Source organism: Symphalangus syndactylus, chromosome 24, assembly GCF_028878055.3.
Source record: "Symphalangus syndactylus isolate Jambi chromosome 24, NHGRI_mSymSyn1-v2.1_pri, whole genome shotgun sequence".
Taxonomy (NCBI): Eukaryota; Metazoa; Chordata; class Mammalia; order Primates; family Hylobatidae; genus Symphalangus; species Symphalangus syndactylus.
Window position 1 is genome coordinate 54,003,862 of NC_072446.2, and position 23,639 is coordinate 54,027,500.

General features: G+C 40.5%; 1 long non-coding RNA gene across 1 annotated transcript; it reads right to left on the bottom strand.

Annotated features, from left to right (window-relative positions):
- Nucleotides 1-774: 774 nt before the first annotated feature.
- On the bottom strand, nt 775-21,319 carry LOC129474497 (uncharacterized). The gene is made up of 4 exons (XR_008654553.2): nt 21,125-21,319; nt 6,734-6,983; nt 1,966-2,044; nt 775-926 (listed from the first exon to the last, which is right to left on the bottom strand). It is a non-coding gene; the product is annotated as an uncharacterized lncRNA (long non-coding RNA).
- Nucleotides 21,320-23,639: the final 2,320 nt, after the last annotated feature.

Here is a 23,639-nt window from a genome sequence, read left to right on the forward strand (position 1 = left end):
AATTGGCAGTTTCTTTAACAGTTAAATATACACCTCCTAGTTGATCCAATAAAAATGAAACTACCCATACAAAGATTTACACTTTATTTGGTAATAGCCTAAAACTGGAAACAAGCCAAAAGTCCATCAACATATAAATGAATAAACGAATGACAGTATACACAACAGAATATCACTCAGCAATCAAAAGGAATGAAACACTGATATAAGCAACAACATAGGTGAATCTCAGAATAATGATGGTGAGTGGAAAAAAATCAAAAAAAGGTAACATCCCATATGATTCTATTTATATAAAATTCTAGAAAATTATCATTAACCTACAGATCTATAGTGCCAGAAAACAGATCAGAGGTTTCCTGTTGTAGGATGGCAGGGGGCAGATTAGGAAGGGGCAGACAGAGGGATTATAGGTAACCAAGGAGATTTGTAAGGCGATAGTTGTGTTTATGATCTTGAGTTTTGATGATGGTTTCATATGGCAAAGCACATCAAATTGTACATTTTAATAATTGTGGTTTATTGAATGTCAATTATACCTCATTGAAGTTCTTGAAAGCATATCAAAAAGCAAAATGTCTAAATTCATTACTCAGCAAACATTTACTAAATTTCTGTTTATCTGTTTTTTGTTTTTTTTTTTGTCCAACTCTTCTCTGTTTCCTACTCATATCTTGAGTGAAACAGATATAACACTTTTAATTCCACCTTTTGATAATTTAGTGATTGTATTAGTCCGTTCAGGCTGCTGTAACAAAATACCACAGGCCAAGGGGCTTAAACAACAGTATATTGTTTCACAGTTCTAGAGGCTAGAAGTCCAAGATCACAGTACAAGCAGGGTTGGTTTCTGGTGAGATCTTGCTGGTCAGGTTGCAGATGGCCGCCTTCTTGCTGTGTCCTCACATGGCCTTTCCTTTGTGCACCTGCAGAGAAGAAAGAGAGATCTCTAGTGTCTCTTTCTCTACTTATAAGAACACCAGTCCAATCAGATTAGGACCCTACACTTATGACTTCATTTTAACTTTAATTACCTCTTTAAAGACTCTCTCTGTGAATGCAGTCATATGGGGGTTAGTGCTCCAATATATGAATTTGTGGGCGGGGGGGGCATGATTTAGTTCATAAAAGTGATATTTAGTTTTATTTTTTAAGTCTTTGTCCAAATATAATACGCAGTAATAACTAAACATACACAGACCTCTAGAGAGGATTACGGACCCAGGTCAAGCTATTGTCAGGGTCCGTATTCTTGGTGACTAGGACCATGTGTCTCAAAACCTTGCTAAAAATGCATATTTCTTAGCCTCAGCCCAGGCTACTAAATCAGAATCTCAAGGGGTGGCCTTTTTAAATAAGTATCACAGGAGATTCTTGGGTACACTGAAGCTTGAGAGCAACTAGACTCCCTTTCCCTTTAACTGTGACTAACTGTTATTTCAGATCCTTTCTGTCTTTTACACTATGGGTTGGAAAACTTTTTTCTGTAAAGGGTCAGATTATTATTTTAGACTTTCAGGGCCATAGAGTCTCAACTGTGCCATAGTAGCAAAAAGCAACCATAGACAACAAATAAACAAATAGCATGTCTCTGTTCAATCAAATTTTATTTACAAAACAGGCAGGTGGGGCTGTGGGCCATTTAACCAGAGGTACAGTTTGTGGACTCCTGGCCTAGACAGTCTATTAATGCTACCTACTCAAGAGACAACCATGTTGAAGTTGGTTTTACATTTTCTTCAGGTGAGAACAAGAGTTGATTCTCTGAGATTCAGAATTAGAACAGAGATTCATGGCCAAATCATCAATAAACAATTTTGAATGCAGATTTCTGGGCTCTCCTCTCATCTACTGAGTCAGAATCTTAAGAAACCAGGACTCTAGACATCCTTAGGCTCACCAATGACCCAGGTGCGCAGACAGTGGTAGGGATTCTGGAAAAGGATGCAGCATGACCATACTTACTTTGCTCCAGGTAAGCTGGAGTGTTGCTGCTACAACCAGCGGCTTCTCCTCTGCATGGCAGACACTGCACCCATGGCCACTGTAGGCGGAATTTCTTTTTTAATATTTGTTCAATGAAATCCAAGGAAATGGGAAAACTCACCTAAAGCTAGCCTGGACCTTAGCCTTTAGGGAAAATAGAGGCTGCATGATCCTCCCTGGGAAACTTCAATGGCTCAGGAAACCAGACACAGTCCTGCTGAGCTACACGCAGGCCATTCCCGCCATTCCCATCCCATTTCCCCAACCTCTGCCCCATCTCTTGAGAACAGGATTCTGAGAACCAAATGGGGAACTGAAATAAGTGTGTGCTTTAGAGTCAGATAAAGCACACACTTTTAAATGAGGGTTAAAATCATAACTCTGCCATTTTTAAGCCAAGGGAACTCAATCAACGTAGAAAAGATTATTCTCCCTGAACTTCAGTTTCCCTGTTTTCAAAGTGATAAAATGGGAATAACAATAAATACCTCATAAAGTTGTTCTGAAGATTTAATGAAATAATGGAGCTGAAACTTGACCCATCACAAACGCTTGCTTGGTGTCAGCAGAGGCTGAGTGGGCATAAGCATTATTTTTAGTAAACGTTTAAATTTAGAATAATTTTAGATTTATAGAAAAGTTGCAAAGATAGCACAGAATTCACCTATACCCTTCACCCAGTTTCATCTATTGTTCACAGCCTACGCTAGTGTGGCACAAGTGACTCAATCAATGAACTAATATGGACACATCATTATTAACTAAAGTCCACACTTCATTAAGACTGCCTCAAGTGTCTTCGCTCTGTCCTAGGATCCCATGCAGGGTCCCCCATCACATTTAGTCATCTTATATCCTGAGCCTCTGGGAGACCCTGGCCATTTGACACTCCTCTTGTTTTTCATAATCTGGACAGCCTTGAGGAGCACTGGCCAGGAATTTCATAGAATAAACGTCCTTCAGTTTGAATTTGTTAGATGTTTCTCTCATGGCCAGACTAGGGTGATGGGTAGTATTTTTTATTTCTCTTCTCTCTGTAGTTTCCATCCAGTGTCATTCAGATCCTCAGGTGATGGGCCATCCGACTCAGAATAACAAGGCCAGGAGGGAGAAACCTGTCATTATTTATGGAATCAGGGCAGCCACAGGAAGACATAAGTGCAATAGCACTACACTGAGCTTAGATTTGCAAACAAAAAATGTAGTTCTCACTTGTTACACATGTGCTTGATATAAAGTTAATTCGGGATTTTGTCCCAGGAATGGGTGCAGAGTAACAGCTCTTGCTAATTCCTTAATTGTAGGTAATAAATAGTAATAAAAAGTTCTCTTTGTTCATCACCACTGAGTTGCATAATTTTCAGGCGGTTTACATCTCTGTGTCATAAAATTTAAACAACAAGCTACTCCTTCAAGGTCAGTTAGTGAGAACTTGAAAGATCTGAGTCAGGCCATCAATAAAATGTGGCAAAATGAGATCCAGGTGGACAATCTGTCGTGTTCAAAAGTCTGAAATGAAATATGATCACCAAATGATACAGAAAGTTTCAGCAGCTAAAATTCAGCTAGACTACTTAGAAAAAGTTTCCTGCACTGGATAACATCTGTTATAGATGCCAGAGATGCAGTTGCTATTAAATTGTATAAAGTATTTTTTAAGTAAAAACATCATATTTCTTTTCCACTATTATCAGGAACCAAGACATTTGCATATTATTGCAAAATGTATGCTGTCCAGAGGGTGTGTATGACAGACTTCGATGAAGCTAAAGCCAAGATCAAGGAAAACTAAATAGGAAAGATCCATTATTGACTCCCTTCAAGCACACACATAACTAGCATACATGGGAACAGCAACTGCATGCGCATATCAAAAGCCGAGTATTTGTTCAAGCTCTTAAGACAGAAAAATATAGTTTCCTCATCTGTAAAGCAAGCAGGCAGCACTAAATGATCTCCAGGGTCTCTTCCAGATTGAAAGTCCTAATGTCCTGTAATTCTATTATCGCAGCCTTTGATATGGAATACTCAATGAGAAATAAGCTCAAATCAGGCCTGACAGCCAAAATATAAGGCGAAGAGTCAGTCTTCCTACTCCTAATGCACTAACTGAATTAATGGTTTAGTAGTAATACATGGCTTGTCCTGACAAATTCCATTCTGCATCTGGTAGCAATACCAGCAGGGGAGGGGAGATGCTTGGAAAATACAGCAGCAAGTGTCCATAATGATAATGCCTGTCGAGCACAGTTTACTGTGGGCTAAGTTTAAAATCAGCCCAGATTGTTAAAGAAAAATACACACCAGGAGATTTTTCCAGGAGATTAGTTGGCTTTTTCCACACTTGAACTTTGGGAACTTGGAAGTCAGCCCAAGATCTCATAACTTGGCAACAAGGGGGGTGGGGGGCGTGGGGGACAGGTTTGGAGAGTGTAGAGAGGTTTGGATTCACTCTACTTCCCTAACACTTTTCTGATAGCCAACACAGTTCCTCTTCCTTTAATCAATCAGTAATACCAAAATCAACAAACACAGGAAAGCTGACTAAACAGCAATTGGCTCTGTCCTGCTGTAGTTACTACAATGAAATGATGCCATTAACTGGCCCCGGCCCCATCCTGCTCAGCGCTGAGATTTCTAATCTTACACAGCTGTGCAGCTCCTGGGCGCCTACAGCTCAGAGAGTCTGACTCAGGCCTGAAAGATGCCTCATCCTCGACTCTGCAGATCACCGCAGAGGGTCACTTAGTTTGCTTGCCCTTGCTACTCACAATGTAGCCAGGCACCTGCAGCATCAGCACCAGCTAGGAGCACCTGGCAGACTCTTGGGCCCCACCCCACCCAGAACTACCAAATCTCAATCTGCATATTAACAACTCCACAGGTGGTTCCTATGCATATTGAATTTTGGAAAGTGCTGGCCTAGACCTTCCCTTTGCTTTCCTCTTTGGGAGACAGAATGATGTAGCAACTTTAGATATTCAAGCCTTCAGTTTTCTGAAAGGGGACCAGATTCTAAGCATCATAAGAAGTGGCATCCAGGCTGGGCATGGTGGCTCACACCTGTAATCCCAGCACTTTGGGAGGCCAAGACGGGCCGATCACCTGAGGTCCGCAATTCAACCTGGCCAACATCATGAAACCCCGTCTCTACTAAAAATACAAAAATTAGCCAGGTGTGGTGGTGGGCGCCTGTAGTCCCAGCTACTTGGGAGGCTGAGGCAGGAGAATCGCTTGAACCCAGGAGGCGGAGGTTGCAGTGAGCCCAGATCTCACCACTGCACTCCAGCCTGGGTGACAGAGCAAGACTCTGTCTCAAATAAAAAAGAAGCTTCATCCAAAAAGAGAGTTGGAATTTTTTATGGGATTCTGCTCTGTGTGGCAGGTTAATTGAGATGTTCCTTTGTTGTTTGTTTGTTACCCATCCACATGCAGACACAGAATCAGCATTTGGGGGATGCGGAGACCAGGGACAACTCCCTCCTCCTGGGAGAGCTGGGATTCCAGTCTGTGCTTCATGCATAGGTGCTCCTGGGAGTGATTCTGGGTCATCACGCTGGAGAATCACACTCTGCTATCAGCATCCAACCTACTCGAGTCCTGACCCCACACTGCCAGGAGAGTCCAGCAAGCCCCGAGGGCCTGAGCACAGCCAGGCTGAACATTGGAGGCAGCCCTGGGAGATGGTATGTGGCCTGTTCATGGAGAAGCTGGTTCTACCTCCTGGCTACCTCATTTAGGTGTGGTTGCATTTAATCACCATTTTTTGGTCATTGTTGTTTCTTGAACAGATGAACCCCCACGCTTTCACAATGCCCCTTCTAACATATTTTCACCATATTCTAAACGATTGCTACTTAAGAGTGCAATCCAAGGACCACAGGCCATTGGCATGCCTGGGAGCCCATCACCTCTGCAAGGCTCATGCCCCACCTGGTCCCACTGAGTCTGCATGATTTGTGTGCACATTAAAGTGAGAAACATGTTGTAAACAACTGCTGCATACCATGAAAAGACTGTTGGAAATGTGCTCAGGGAAGAGCCCTCCTCATCCCCTCCCTATCTGTGCCATAACACAGAGCTGGTGCTGAAAAGATAACAGCACATGGTGTGTCTGTGTGATTGCCTGTTTCTCAAAATTTCCTTTTCCCTGAAGTTATTTAGAGGAGTATTTCTTGAAGTGGGCTTCTTTTTGACTTTATTTTGACCCACTAGTTCAGTACTGGTCCCAGTTCCCAAAGAGTTTGGTTTTTATTGGTGAGATGGGGTGGTGGATCATCGAATTAACTGATGTCCATCTGCAGCTAAGTAACTGGGTGGGTTCAGAGGCCTTCCTCTCACTGACTGCTTAACTTATCTCCTCTACATTGTTGCTGTCCTTTTATGATGCTTTTCCTTGCTTCCTAGGCATGGTTCCTGCATTATATCCATCCTCAACCCTCTTTCTTCCTGGCCTTACTCAGTTTAATTCCAGAACATGATTTATAAAATATTAGTCTAAATAACGTACTAAATTTTATATGTAACTTGATAGTCTCTAGAAATATGCCCAAGTCAGGTTGTTTCTATGACATTTCTGGAGCCAAAAGCAAAATACTAAACACAGTTAAAAAGGAAACTTCACTTCTCCCATTAGTAATACCCAAACAGTGACATATTCAATGCCTACTAAATTCTGAAACCTGAAAAAATACAGCACTGATGTGACTTACCATTAGAAGCAATTAATAAGATTATAATGACTTACCAAGAGTTACCTTTTATGATTATGAATCTTTGTACATTGATGTCAGGTTTTCAACAATGTGACTTGTCTCTTGAGGACAGGAATCATAATTTAAAGCCATTCACCTTCCTAGTGCCAAGCAGTGCCCAGGATCCCATAGAGTGATGGCTATGCTGGGAGTGATGGTGCCAGTGATCACCAGGATGGAGATTTTGCCATTTTCAAGATGGGTTCAATCCCTTCAGGATGTAGATTTTTTCTTGCAGTTATTCTGTTTTCCAGAAAGAAGTAAGTTTAGAAACAACTATAAGAATAGGAAGTCTAGCAGAAAGGCTCTTGAGTCCTTCAAGAATGATTCCTCTGCTACAAAAATGTTCTTCCCCTTTAGAAAGGAGAGCATGGGGCCAGGCACAGTGGCTCACATCTGTAATCCCAGCACCTTGGGAGGCCGAGGCGAGAGGATCACTTGAGATTGGGAGTTCGAGACCAGCCTGGCCAACATGGTGAAACCCTGTCTCCACTAAAAATACAAAAATTAGCCAGGCATGTTGGTGTGCACCTGTAATCCCTGCTACTTGGGAGGCTGAGCCAAGGGAATCACTTGAACCTGGGAGGCGGAGGTTGCAGTGAGCTGAGATCATTCCTCTGCACTCCAGCCTGGGTGACAGAGCAAGACTCTGTCTCAAAAAAAGAAAAAGAAAGGAGAGCATTGGAGAACCTAAATTTTGGGTTTAATATAATTTCATCAACCATCATTTGAAACAAGGCTCCAGGTTCTCCGAAATGTAGCCAGGCATCAGCAGCATCAGCACCACCTGGGAGCACATTAGAAAGGCAGACGCTTGGAAAAACAGTTCTCCAAACTGCAGCACATCCTGCCCTCTCCTTCTCCTTTAAAATGTCATATTTCCCTATAGACATTAGTCATATGTAATGTATCTATTTGGAAAATGAATTTATACCTAGAGCAAGCTTCAAAGTAAAGCCAGGAAGAGAAGGGGTTGAGGATGGATGTAATGGAGAAACCATGCCTAGGAAGCGAGGAAAAGCATCATAAAAGGACAGCAACAGTGTAGAGGAGGGAAGTTAAGCAGTCCATGAGAGGAAGGGCTCTGAACCCACCCGGTTACTTACTATAGACATCAGTTAATTCCATGATCAACTACCCCCATCTCACCAATAAAAACCAAACTCTTTGGGAACTGGGACTAGTACTGAACTAGTGGATCAAAATAAAGTCAATAGGTACCCATGCTTTCCCTTGCAGCTTCAATTCTAGCCACCAGTCATACTCAACAATCAAAGTTTCATGAGCTCACCTCTTTGAGCCTTTGTGTCTGATGCTAAGTCTGAAAAGAGCACATTTTTCCTGTCTGAGCCAACCTCCACTCATGCTCGAGGCCACTACTTTCCACACGGAGTTTTTGCTGATATTCACACCTGCAAGGCTCTCTTGTGGTAGCCTGTGTTCACTCCTGTTGGAACTGATAAAATTATCTCTTTACTTGTCCTCTTCCTATCTCAACTGTTATCTCCTAAAACATAGAAATAATTTTGTTTGGTTAATTTGTGCCTCACATACTGCTAGGATATGTTAGATACCCAATACTTATGTATCTAATCAACTCATCAGTAGTCTATGATACTCATTGATCAGTATTCTTAAATACCACCAGGTTCTCAAAAAGTGGCTCTTATATGAAAACAAATTATTTTCTAAATTACTGTTTCATATTTGTCTTTACATCCATCACTTATTCCTCCTCAAAAGAAAAGGGGAAAGAAGCCTTGTTATAGCCACAGTTTCCTGTTCTTACTCATAAAATGGTCATTTTATGTTGCTGTTGGGATGTAGGTGGTTTGTGCAGGAACTTGCAGTGATAGAGGAAAGCCAGACTCAATGATTTTTTGGTCCTTTCCACTCCAGAAGATGTCTTCAGATATTCCTTTTTCTCCCTCTCTTTTCAAAATTAGGTGGGACCTCCTAGGTGTCGCCAAAATCCATCTCTCCACTAATGATGTTTATCTAGCTGCAGACAAACCTTCAAACCTTCTCTTGGCTCCTCGCCCAGAAGATCTGCCGGCGAAGCACAGAATGGAGCAGCAGGAGGGGTGGAGAAGCACACTTTGTGCTTAGAGAGTCTCTTTTCCTTCCCCCAAACTTCTACTCTCCCACTACTCTGTTTTTCTAATACTGTCTACTCTTCATCACGGTTGAGAATCTACTGAGCTGGTGTTTCCTAAATTCTAGAACTAGTGCCTGATTAATTAGCAAATAATTACAAAACAATATACAGCCTCCAGATGAAAAGCTTCATTGCAGAGTATTACATCAGGACCTTAGAATTAATAGCATATAATATTTACACTATTCTATTGCTGATCTCTGACCACTTCCACAATTTCTGCAGAAATTAGATATTGTCTTTTTAAGCCATAATTGTCTCAAAGGGAAAAAGAAAAGCTGTCATGACAGTGCAGTCCTTCCAAATAGAACTTCATGATCAGTTCATTGACTTGGAGGCATCTTAAAGAAAATTTTAAGATCACCTAGATCAAATCATCCATTTTATAAATAGGTAAAGTGAAGCCCATAGAGGCTTTGGGGATTGTTCAAAGGCCAAGACTTGAGTCTCACAACATTTAATCTAATCTGGCATTCATCTCAGCAGTAGTTCTCAAAGTGCGCTCCACAGACCAGTAGCCTCAGTATAACCTCAGGACTCAGAAATGCAGACTTTCCACCCCATCCAGACCTATTGGATCAGGGCATCTAGTGGTCAGGCCCAGCAATCTGTGTTTTCACTGGCTCTCTAGGGGGTTCAGATGCACCCTCGGTTTGAGAACCACTGCAGATGCACTACATACCATCTAAAGGTTGCTCAAAAGTAATGGGCAAGTCTTCTGACTCGAAGATCATGTTGACCAGGGAGTGGGATGGAGAGAAATATTCTGATAGCCAAAGGAGAGGTGATCCAATAAGAATAAAGATGCAAAATAAGAAGGAAAAATAGGCTCAGGACTCCAGTTGGAATGCCTATTAAAGTAGCAGCAAGATCCCTGCTTATCCTTGGCTATGAAATAGTGACTCTTCCCTTTCAGAAAATAAAACATGAGAGGAAGGAGGAAGATAAAGCACCACTTTCCCTTCCCAATCACTTTCTTAGCTCCAGAAAGTTTGCCTCTTAAGGAATTTAATCAGGAAATAAGATCCCAGTAGGAAGTGGAGTAAGTTCTTTCTTCTACAAATCACCTGACAGTTTCCAAAGTCATTAATCAGCGTTTTCAATTCCACTCCTCCCATGTGTAGGGCTCAATCTCTCCTTCCTTTACACAGTGGAGAGCATGGCTTTCTTCCTGTGGTCCAGTGTCGCCAGGCTTATGTCTTCATGGCTCATTTCCAAGGAGATGGGGGAACCTTGCCTCATAGCTTTTGGCTTTCAAAGTGCATGAGGAAACTCTTGTGGGTCCAGCTTGGTCATTCTGCTACAGCATGGACTATGTTCCACAGACAGACAGAAGAGACACCATGATTAACCAGGTCTGCATCACAGGACTATGCTGTAAGCAAGGAAAAGGTCACTGAAATTAGGGATCTCCACCAGTGACCCATGACAAAAATGAGTAGAAGATTGGCATTCCCAGTGGAAATAGTGGAGAGATGGCTGCTATGTCCCTTCTCCCAGCATTGGCCTTATGGAGCCTCACAGTAGTGATTCATCTGATCAACTATGGATGATGATAAGCTAACTTTTGTTATTAAATATTTTGCCATCACAGGATCCATTTATGTGGTTAACAGATTAGAGAAGGTGTGGCACTGCAGGATTTGAGGGGGATGCAGTTATTTGTGAAATTAAAACAGCAGATTATGGTAACTCAAAGTCCAAACACAGACATGACTCATGCTAATTCAGAACAGAGATTCAGGAACCAAAGGCCGCATTATCCAATCTTGCTTGTATCTCATTCTATTGGGCTAAACCTTGAGATGACAGTAGAAAGAGTATTATCCCTTCCATCTTACCAAGGAGAAAGCTAACACCCAGAGAACTTTACTAACACTATTAATAGTAACAGAGCTGCCCCATATCCTAGTTCAATGCCCTTACAATGATATCAGATTGCTTTTACAAAAGAAAAAAGAAAGATAATCAAGCTATCAAGGTAAGACCATCCTGGACACTCATAAACATTCTGATGACCACAGAAATAAGCAGAAAGGTAGTCAAATATGTGAATATTGTCATTTATATGAGAGGGAACAAGAGGTGAACATGTGTCATATACTATGCTTTCTTCCTCCAAGTGAATTTTCTAATTAGAGTTCAAGCGTGGTTCAATTGGGGGTGGAGGGACTAAAATATGGAACTTTTATGGATCTGCTCCTGTGTCTTATTTTATATCAAATTCTTGACCATTCTCATGAGTTTAGATCTGATTTATGATGACTTAGGAAATTGCATATAGATCCATCACTGCTGAAATAATGTGACCATCTGAAAGTGAAGGTGGGGAAAGACCCTGAATCCACTCCACGAGGTCATTTAAAATCTGAGGGGGAAAAACAGATAAAACATAGAGGAGACCAGCAGCAAAATAAAACCTGGCAATGCGGTTCCTGATTGAGAAGCTAGGGAGTGGAGAAGCAGCAAGCTGTGCACAGTTGGACAATTCAGGGAGTGCTCATTTCAGTGGCCAGGTTTTGAACATGTCAGTTTAATTATGATGCATCATAGTTGACAGCAATGCATATGGAACCAATTACAGTACATGTTAAAATCAATTATTGCATATTTCAGCTATCCTAAACACTGGAAAAAGTGTTCTGTGCATTGCTGCAGATTTCAACTCCACTAATCATTTTTACTATCATGGTTCAACAAGAAAAGGAAAATATATATATATACACATATATGTACAAAAATATACATATATATCTATACTGAGAAAAATACGTTTCACAACCAACATCAAATGCAAAGCACAGAAACAGTAGCAATAGATAGAAAAGTTTCAAATGTTTGTTCTTACAGAAGTCTAATCTTCCATCATGCCTTTTTGAAGAGAAATAATGAAAAATAAAATTCCTTGCTATCTCTCAAGCACTGTTTTGATCAATTTAATCCACGTAGGCCTCTTTACCAGCAGTGAGGTCCATTCTCAGCTGCTGTCTACTGGCTATTTTGGTCTAAAATGTTTGCCTTAACTGTTTACCCTGTTTCTGTGGCCTTTTCTCCCCCTTCAGATTTCTAACTCAAAAACTATCCTTCAAAGTCCATAGCTTATTCATTTTCTGTTTACTTTTATATGCACCAGCAAATAACTGGGTTATTGAAAAATGAAGGTGAGGAGGAGGAGGAGAAGAAAGGTGAAAAAAGTGAAGGTGGATGGCATTTGCCATTCCTCGGAGATTTGCACATTTCCTGGTTGTATTAAATCAGCAGCCTGTATGGTGTGGTGAGCTCCAAAATACGTTTCCTGTGAAGAAGGCTTATATTCTGCAAATTTCTACTTTCCGTTCACTGTGCATAACAGAAGTCGCCATAACAAAAGTGAGTTGCAGAAAATCCATTGTGTTCGAACTGCACTGAAGGCTTGGGGACACACACTGGTCTCCCATGGTGATAATTTATCTACACAAATCCTCCTGTCCTGGGATGAGGCAGGAGCTCCAAGGTGACCGAGCATTCCAAAAAAAAGCCACACGCCTCACAAAACTTGGCTCCAGGGAGCAGGTGGGTGTGTATCCCGGGAAAGGGATCAGTGGTGTCTGAGTCAAGAAGAGCCCAGTGGTCCAAGCAAGAGCAAAGAAAAACAGCCCATGTGGTTTAGTCAAGAGAGAGCCAGGTGGGATGTCGGGAATGCTGACTTCTCTGCTCAGCAGCTTGCCCAGCTGGGGCAAGGCACTCAATGCCTCGTTGTCCTCCGGACTGTCACCTGGCAATGAGGGAAGTATTTCAAAAAGAGAACCAGGCCTCTGAATTGCTTCAGGGCCCATAAAAGGAGGATTGCTCCATTTTAAAGTTTTTAAGCATCAGGGTGGGAACCACTTATGCTTGTTTGTTCTGTGACTAAATGATGGACCCCAACTTGTGCCAACTGCATTTCATTCATTTGTTCCTTCCTTCCTACCTTCCTTCCTTCCTTCCTTCATTCACTTAAGAAGTACTGATTTTGAACTAGTCCTAGAGATACCCATTCTCTTGTAGTGGAGCTGATAGATTACCAGGGAAGACAACGGCATCAATAACCACATGGACATTAAGGGAAGTAAAACAAGACCAAGGCCCCTGGGTTGTGTTCTGGATAAAGGGAGAATCTGCACTATACTGTACACATGCCTGTGACCTGCCACAAAGGGAGTATGGTGGGCAAGTGGAGGAGAAAGAATTCAACATTGCCCCTTCCCAAGAATTTGATGGGCTCTTAAGTCTGCATTGTGATTCAAATGATTTAAAGGGTATTTTGTGCTCCATCCAATAAATGGGGACCTGGGCTGTGTGAGCTGAGTAGGAAAATCTCTAGTGGCCATTTGTGAGTTGGAGGACAAAGCTCAGACATAGTTTGGGAGGAAGGAGTTTCATGGGTCAGGGTCCCAGAAGGATATGGAATTCACCCATATGGTTCAAATGTAGAAACGCTGTCCAAGGGGCGGCAGACAGAATGTAGGCAGAGTAAACCAAAAAGTGTTGGGAGGCCCCCAAAGACTAACAGCAGTTTGGAGCTATTACTGCCCTAGGAGATACTAGGAGCTAAGGAAGAGGGCTGCAGGGGAAGTGCCCACCAGAAGGGAAGGGTACAACTGCTGCTGGAATTGTGACCACAAGGCAGGGAGGGAGTGGAGGAAGAAATGCCCCATCTCTCTCTTCTGTTTGCCAGCCTTCTTCAACAGAGCCCATATGTGGCATTCAAGTAGATCAGCTCCTTAGCAAAGAAAAATGTATGTTTATATGGCTGGAAGTGACCAGAACAAGGGCTCCAGCAGCCCCAGAACATGCCCAGTTGCCCAGGGTTCAGGGACCATTATCTCAAAGTATCTGTAACCAAATCTGACATTCAAATTGGGACACTCTAGAACATAATTCACCCCAGCAAAGGTGTGCAAATAGAGTGCGATACAAAAACCAGCTCTAGATGAAGAGACCTATGAGCAATGGTGTAAAGCATCACGCCCGCAGCATGCTTTGGGCAGGCTTATGTGGTTAAGGAGGAAGGCTTGGGAGAGAACCTCAGAAATGTTGAGAAAAGTCCTAGAAGGCTTTACTAAAGCATTTGTACTTGATTCTAAAGCAATGAAAACAAGCTTTTAAGATGAGCCCACTCACTTCACCTCTCTGTTCAGAAACACACATGTGCTTTTGACCCCAATGGGTTCAATAACAAGCTTGTGAGTAGACGCGAGTGGCTTCTACCAGTTGAACCTCATCAGAAAAGCAATCAGTAGTTTCATGTAGTAGTTAAGAGCATGGGTTCTAGCCTTGGGTACGCCACTTACCAGCTGTGTGACCTTGGGCAAGTTACAGACAGTGCCTCAGTTTCCTCATCTGTAAAATGGTGACAAAAATGGCACTGACTTCATTAGATTGCCTTGAGGAGTAAATGAGCTCATATTTGAAAAGACCTGAGAACAATAATTAGTATCCATCTTCATAGCAGCCATATATAATGCATAATAGTTACATATTCCAAAGAGATATTATTGTAACACTTACCAACTGATCAAGAACACTGAAAAGATACCCCTGAAGAACACCCATAAAGAGATTTCAGCTATAAATGAGAATCAAGAAAACATTAGGCTGCCAGCTCATCAAAATTATCCCAGCCCAGACCACAAAGCAGAACAGATATCTGAGAGTTTTTTGCATATACTCCCTTATGACAGAGAGAAAGACCACATACAGTCTACTGCTGAACTTGTACACGTTGTGAATATTTCCAGTCCTACAAAACTTCCAGGTGGCATGTCACAGCATTCTAGAGGCAAGCTGTCAATGTCACAACACAGAACTTTCCTGAAGGCATCTCAGAGCCAGAGGAGTAAACAGCAGAGACTAGCTCCCAGGTCATCTGCCTGTAACCCTCACTGTTGCTAAAACATTCCAAGAAATTACCCTTACCATCCCATCTGATTCACTTGGTACAAGCAGCAAGTGCAAATACCCATGTGTGGTCTGAACCACATGACCCTTCAAATAAAAAATATAAAATATGTCATAGTATTTTCACAATCCTCTGCAAAAAAAAATGCAATTTTTTTTTTCTTTTTCATTTTTCTGTTGATATTCATAGCTCTACAGTTGACATTTGGTCTTCTAAAGTGTCTTATATAGATGTATCAGAGGCTTAGGCAACTGAAAAAGTAGAAGCATAAAGAGGTGTTTTGTAGTTTATCAAACTATGAGTACTGATACCTCATTAATTTTTAATGCTTCCCTCGGCCAAGGAGAGGCAGCGTTTTCCTCCGGCAATCTTAATGATGCAAGCCCTGCCACTCGCACAGGTGTTAATGGCAAAGTAATTTTGAGGTTTCTGGATGAGACAAACATTCCATATTTGTAGAACAAACATTCAGGAGGGATCCAATGTCAATGTTTCCTACGGATTTTTATTTAATAGCTCTGCTGCCTAGCCTGCTGGGATGCTCTCAGGAAGGGACACTGTTGTCCAGTCAGTCCTTGCTGAATCACCTATGCCCACTACAGCTCAGACATGCCCACATTGTCCTCACTTCTCACCACACCCTGGAGAGGGCATCTTTCCTCCACATGCTATTCAAAAATCGACACAGCAGAAGTGGAGCCACAAGATACCGGAACCAGCCCAGAAAGTCTCTGCAGCATTATTAAGGCAAGGGTGCTCCAGAATAGTTGTTCTTAAAGTGTAATTCTGCAGTTCACCCAGGAACTTGTTAGAAATGCAAATTTTCAGTCTCCACCCCAGACCAGAAACCCTGGCAACGGAACCCCACTATCTGCGCATCAACAAGCCCCACCCCAACACCCCACAACAAGTGATCTGATGCCTACTGAGCCAACCAATCAAAAATTACACAAATAAAAATGTGGTTTTGTGTAAGTAAGGTTAGTACATTATCTGCATGGTAAAATCCTACAAAACATAGATCATATTTGTTGCTCAGTCTAGGGAGAAGAGACCTAGGGTCCAAATGTCAGTAGAAGCTTCGTCCAGGACATTGAGGAACTGCCCTTCTCATTATTTGGAAAGAGAGAAAAAGACTACCCGTGCTCCCTCACCCAGCAAAACCAAAATGCCCTAAAGGGTATAATTTAAGAGAGCCATTTAATGATCAGAAAGGGGATTCCTTTGTCGGTCAGAAGGAAGGAGGAAAAAGGAAGCACATTCTGCAGTGAGGGAGAGAAAGCCCCTTTGGCAATCGGGTGGGTGCAAGCCCAGTTAGAGCATGGTTTTGGAGCCTCTGCACAGCAGGTCTGGGACCACAGTCTTTGGGATGATGTGACACTCCCTCAGCAACCTGGCAGACCACAAGGACAAGAAGGGTAGTGACAGATGATACTGGATCAATTACTTGGATTCCACCACTCAAGTAGGAGGAACTTAAATGAGAGCTAGAACTCCAGCCACCATGCTATGCAGTAAAAGGAATAGAAAAACAGCTTATGATTTTTGCTTCCTGTCTGGGAAGGGGTCTGCTATGCAAGCAATAAAATGATTTGACCTGCCTGTTTTGACACCATGTACACAAAGCTTAGTCTGTATATGGTCTTGAGGATTTTAGAACACTGCGCTTGGAATTTTATAGCCTCATGTTCTATCACAATTCCAAAAAGATATCTACATGAAAACAAGAGTTTTGGAATCTATTTAACAGAGCTACAGTTCTGATATATAGAAGAAATAATATTTCAGGTGGCATCCTCTGTCTATCCATGGTGGCTCAATACCTGCCTTCAGCCTTCTAGGGACTTTTCCTTCCACTTCCCACATAAACTCTTCCTTTAGCCAGGCCAGCTGCCCTCACTGTCACAGCGTCCAGTGTTCAACACTTCCTATCTCTATGCCTTGGCCTATCATGCCCTCTAGGCTGACTGCTGCCTCAATTCCCTCTCTGGTTACTTGCTCCCAGGACTCTCTTACTCCTCTGCATCTTCACTGTTCAGTTTCCCTCTCTCTGACTTTTCCCTTGTTTTTATGTTTTCATAATGCTCTGCCCTGTGCTGTGCACTTGGACTGGCACAGGAAGTAACCCTCATGGAATCCATGCAGGCTACCAGATATACAGGTTTGGCCCCAAAACCAGTTAATTTGTATATAACCAGTTATTTACATTTCAATTCCCAAATTTTACCAAGGCAAATTGCTGAAATAAAAGTAATATCTGTTTACAATGACTTTAAAAAGGATTTTTTTCTTTCAAGTATTTGCCAGATTAGGAACACACAACCTATGTTTCAGAAAACTGAGGAACTACAGGTGTGGAAAGAGCCCAGCAGTGCTTGCCACTTTCTTAGACTGAGAAGTAAGGTGGGCTCTTCCTGCAGAGGGTAGAGAAACGGGGTGAAGAAAAGGAAGGGCAACAAGATTGAGTCCACCCATTCTATCCATCTATCCCTCCACCCTTCTATCCACCTGTATTAGTTCATTTTCACACTGCTGATAAAGACATACCCGAAACTGGGAACAAAAAGAGCTTTAATTGGACTTACAGTTCCACAGGGCTGGGGAGGCCTCAGAATCACAGCAGGAGGCAAAAGTCACCTCTTATGTGGCAGCAGCAAGAGAAAAATGAGGAAGAAACAAAAGCGGAAACCCCTGATAAATCCATAAGATCTCGTGAGACATACTCACTATCACAAGAACAGCTAGGAAAAGACTGGCCCCATGATTGAATTACCTCCCCCTGGGTCCCTCCCACAACATGAGGGAATTCTGGGAGAAACAAATCAAGTTAAGATTTGTGTGGGGACACAGCCAAACCATATCACCATCCATCTGTCCATTCATCCATCTATCTAATCATCCATTCATCTATCCATCCATCCATCCATTCATCCATCCATCCATTCATCCACCATTCATTTGTCTGTCATCCATCTACCCATCCATCCACTTACCCATTCACCCATTCATTCATCTATCCATCCACCTTTCCCTTCATTCATCAATCTGTCTATAGATCCATCCATCCATATATTTATCTAGGTCTATCTACATATTATGTTATAAAATTATATTATTGTATATTATAAAATTATAGTAATATAATACACTATTATTAGGATGTAGATTCAATGATTATAACAAAAAAAAAAACCCTACCAATGATGACTTAAACAAGATAAGGTTTCTTTCTCGCTTGCTTAAATACACAGGCTTAGGCAATTCTGAACCGATGTGGTAGCTCAACAGCATCAAGGACTCAACTTCCTTAGTTCTCGCTTTGCTGTCCTCAATGATTAGATTGCACCTCCTGGTCTCATGTGGCTGCTTCAGCACCCACTGCCATGTGCAGAGCACAAGGGACAGAAGGAAAGATATGAGCATGACTGAGAGGTGATATCCACCATCGCCATTCACATACCTCTGACTATAAGTTTAGCATGTGGCCACCACCACTTTAAAGGTTCCTTTGGACAAGGGACCACACTCAGTATACACTCAGATAAACTATTACTAAAGGAAGAAGGATGAAAGGGATATTGGACACCTGTATCTCTGCTATACTGGCTATCCTGATTTAATAATGTGGAAATTCCTAAATTATAAAAGATATTTATATATATACAAAATTATTTTCCACAGAAAGCACTAATGTGTCTGGGCTGTTTGCCATCGTGTGCCATCTGTCACTCCAGCTTCCCATTGCCATCGTTATCTTGACTGGGCCTTACCACAGCACTCCATTTCTGGGTAGAGATTAAGTTCATAGACTGTCAAACTTTCCTTTATGTTTTCAAACTTATTTTATAGAGTGGGATTTATTACAAATGTCATGCAATTTTATTATAAAATAATTCAAAAATGCAAATAAGCAAACAGAAGGAGAGGAGAGAGAGAAAGCAAAAAAAGAAGAAGGGAAAGAAAGAAAAACATTTTGTGGTTCTATCCCGCAGAGACCATGACTTGTAATTATTTGGTGTACATCACTTTATTTATTATTTTTCTACCAAAATAAAATTACAAAGTATATATGACCTTGGAACTTAGTCACCCCCTACTTAACACATACACTTAACAGTACAGTATAGATTTGGTTCTATTTGAATACAACATTTCTGCAAGAAATTTGCTAATATCTATTACAATATACCATTGTAAAGATGTTTTTAAATTAATCTAACTATTGTTGAAGATGAAAGTTTTACCACTGAAAACAATAAACAATAAGCTCTGCGGAAATACAGAGCAAAAGCAATGAAAAAACTATGTTATCAGCATTTATGCTTTGAAATCTTAGATTCTTTTGGCAGTCTGTAAGCAAAAAGAGGACAAGAGAACTGGAATAAGTGTTTTATCAGCAAGATCATATTTGCAAAACTATTTTATGAGCATAGGATAAATGGAGAGCTTCGTTCCTTTCAAGAGAAAGAATTCTAGAATACATTCTCTTACCAATGTACATCCTTATATGAAGATGATCAAAAATATGTGCATTGAAAAAAAGAAAAAGAGGAAAAAAAGATTGTACTGATGTCCCAAACAGAACAGATTGCTCTATTGTAGCCGATGTTTTCCTCTTTCCCTATAATCAAGCATCAAAGGCCCTAACAGACAATGGCTAAGTTGTCCCAGATGGCGGCACACACATACGGGAAAAGAAGACCAGTGCGTGACTGTGCTGATGGGGAGAGGATGCGTTTCCTAAATGTCCATCCAGGAGGACAAGGCAGGCCTGGCCAGACCAAGGCTACAGACACATCGAAAGAATTGGAAACCTCACAGTGCACCAACCGAGCAAGCCTATTTGGGTGCCAGTCATACAAGCAGCAATGCATAGGTTGCCTCTCGTCTGTAACAGCATCTCGTACTCATTAGCCCACTGGAGCCTCGAGCTTCCAGGGCAAATGTGAAATAAATTAAACCGACAGGGTCCTGCTTTGCAAGAATTTATGTTGTCTTTTATTTTTTTTCATGGCCATATTGGGCCCCGAAAAGGGCCTCCTGCTCCAACCCTAGCCCCGGCTTGCATCCTGGCCAGGTAACCTAACATTTATGAAATGCCTCATTCTCCACATTTAGCTGGAGAGACAAATCCTTGCAGACATTAGGGATATGTTTTGCTTAAAAGCAAATTCTGACACATAAGATATAAGCATGGGGTAACTTTTTATTCTACAAAATAATTCTGAACGTTGTAGAAGAATTTCTCAGACAATTTTGTTTAATGTGAGCTTTTTAAGTAAGAGGCAATTTACAAAACCATTCATATTCAACCTTTTTTCTGAGAATTCATCTATTGTGTAAAGTTAAGTACAACCACATTGTTAGAGTCATCATAATTAGATCGGTTAGTTCATACAATAAAAGCCGCTAGTAACATTGTGTCTTATGGTTGACAAAGCACTTTCATAACTATGATCTTTCACAACTATGACCCTACAACAACCTCCAGTGAGGTAGTAATTACTATTCTCTCTGACACACTAATGAAGAAAACTGAAGCTCAGAGAGGTTGAATAACTTTTTAAGAATACACAGCTGGTGGATGATAGAAATGGGGCTGGAATCTATTTCTTCTGACTTAACCATACTTTCCTCTCATTTCAACTCTTGTGGTATAGAACCAGGATGACCATGTGTCCCAATTTTCCTGGTATCACCAGTTTAAGCCTTTTTCCCAGAATAAATTTATTAAGAATGTCTTCTTTTATTCTCGAAAGTGATCCTGTTTGTACGATAAATAACAGAACAATGTTTTATGTTCCATATTTTTCAGGCTGTAAGATTTCTTTTTTTTATTTTTTATTTTTTATTTTTTTTATTATTATTATACAGGCTGTAAGATTTCTTGTGATGCCACATAGGGATGGGGAACAGGGGAAGAGGTGTAAAGACCAAGTAGGCTAAAGAATCCCTAATTGCATTTCAACTGCAGTACTCATACCATTATCTGTTTTTATATCTTTGTTCTGTTTTTAAACAAAATGGAAAATGGATACTACTCTTTTAAAAGGTTTAAAGCCTTTTATCTATAAAAATAGTTGCAGAAGTAAGACTATGGAATACACATCATTAGTACAATCTAACCACTACAGGTGGAAAATAATAGATTCTAATACCAACACTGAGAGACTTATACATTCAACAAAACCTAACAAAGCACAGGCTATCATATCATTTAAGACTGGTGGTTGCTATTAACTGAAAATCTAATTCAGTGATTTAATTAAAAAGTAAAGAGAAAAAATAATGACAGTATTGACTCACATAACTAAAAAGTCTGGGACTAGATCCAGATGCCCCAAACTGTCATTAGAAGTTGATTTCTCCATCTTTCACGTCTGCCTTACACTCTAATAGAGCCATTCTCAAGATTTCTACTGCTCCCTGGGAGTGCAGAGTTTATGTAGTGCCAGCAATCTCAGCAAAATGCTTTGTGTCTGCCTGATGCTCCTTACTCTCTCCATTCAAAGCAATCAGGACAGCCAAGTGAAAGCAATGCTCAGATTGGCCTATAGGAATTGCCATCCACATTCTGCACCTAGAGGTGGGATCTGCCCAAAGTATGTGTCAGGAGAGTAGAGGAAGACAGATTACCCCAAGAATGAAAGAGGGGAAATCATTACAAACCATGTACATACTAAAAGGGGGAAAATGTGTACTATACTATACTATCGCATACTACAAATAACTCCAGGCTGGTAAACTAGATAACTTAGATAAAACAGGGTGATGTTGCATTTTGGAGTTGAAGACTCCATCCTTCCTTTGGCACCCATATCCTAGATTATTGGGGTAATCTGTCTTCCTCTACTCTCCTTATAAGTGAGAACATGTGGTAGTATTTGGCTTTCTGTTTTTGAGTAAGTAGTATTTGGCTTTCTGTTTTTGATTTAAGATAATGGTCTCTAGTTCCACCCATGTTGCTGCAAAAGACATGATTTCACTCTTTTTTTATGACTGAGTAGCATTCCATGGAATATATTTATATACTACCACATGTTCTCACTTATAAATGGGGCCTTAAAAAGGTGTACACATGGACATACAGTGTGGAATAATAAACACTGAATACTTGGAAGGGAGGAAGAGTAGAAAGAGGGTGAGAGATGAGAAATTACTTAAGGGGTACAAATGACATTGTTTGGGTGGTGGTTACATTAAAAGCTCAGGCTTTACCACTATGCAAAATATCCATGTAGCAAAACTGTGCTTGTACCCCCTAAATTTACACAAATAGAAAAAAGGAAAAAAGAACTCAAAGGAGAAAAATAGTCTACTCTATTTATGTAGCTATTTCTGTTCATCTTGTATTTTTGAAGTTCCAAGTTCCATTTCTTATCATTTCCCTACTGTCTGAAGAATTTTTACACTTGATCTTAGCCAAAAGGCCGAGAAGCGATGAAGAATTTTTTTAAGCAATTCTTTTAGCACAGATGTGATGGCAATAAACTTTCTTAGTTTTCCCTCATTTGACGATATCTTTGTTAATCCTTCATTCCTGAACGAATTTTTTGTTGAATATAAAATCCTGGTTTGATAATACTTTTCTTTCAGCATTTGAAAACTTGTGTCACTTCCTTCTGGTCCTCATGGTTTCTCAAATATCCCAGTACTTAATCATTTTCCCCTGGATGTTTTCCAGGTTTTTCTTTGTCTTTTATATTTAGAACTTTAATTACAATGTATCTGGGCATTGATTTATTTTCGTTTATTATGTGTTGGGTGTGCTTAGCTTCTTCAATCTTTACATTTTTCTCTTTACCAATGAGAAAAGTTTTCACTCATTGTTTCTTCAAATACTTTTCTATACCAGACTCTTTCTTCTGTCTTTTTTGACTCTGATGACATGAATATTAGACTTTTCATTATTGTCCCACAGCCCATGAGGCTCTCTCTTTTTTTTTTCTTCTCTCAAATTTTCTGTGTTGTTCAGATTAGATAACTTTTTTTTTGTCTATCTTCAATTTTACTGACTTTTGTCTTTCTTCTCCTTACTGCTATTAAGCCCTTTTATTGAGTTTAGGTCTTCTTATAGCTTCTATTTGTTTGCTGCAACTTTCTACTTTTCCCCTTATTTCAACAGTGTTCACAATTGCTTCTTGGGGCATTTTTATAGTAGCTGCTTTAAAACCTTTGTCAGGCAATTCCAGCATCTGTGTGTCGTCATCTGTTGACTGTCTCCCTTGCAAGCACAGATTTTCCTCATTCTTCATATGATGAGTAATTTTGAAGTGAATCTTAGACATTTTATTTCTTGTGTTACAAAACTCAGGATCTTGCTTTAATTCTGTACAGAATGTTAATATTTTTGTTTTAGTGGCAAATTGACCTGATTAAATTAGGCAACATCTTCCAATTCACCTCTTGAGAGCTGTGGCTCTAATGTCAATTCACTTTTCAAAGCTTTTGCAGTGCAATTCAATGGAGAAATGATAGTTTTTCAACAAATGGAGCTGTAACAACAGTAATTTCACATACAACAAAATCTAGACACAAAGTTTACAACTTTCACAAAATTGATTCAAAATGGACCATAGACCTAAATATGAAATCCAAACTATAAAACTTTTAGAAGGTAACATAGGAGAAAATATAGCTGACCTTGGGTTTGTTGATGAGCTTTTAGCTACAACACCAAAAGCATAATCCATGAAAAACTGATGTTAAATTTCATTAAAATTTAAAACTTCTGCTCTGCTATTTAAAAATTTAAAAACAGGCCACAGACTTATAGAAAATACTTGCAAAACACTTATCCAATAAAGGAATTGTATTCAAA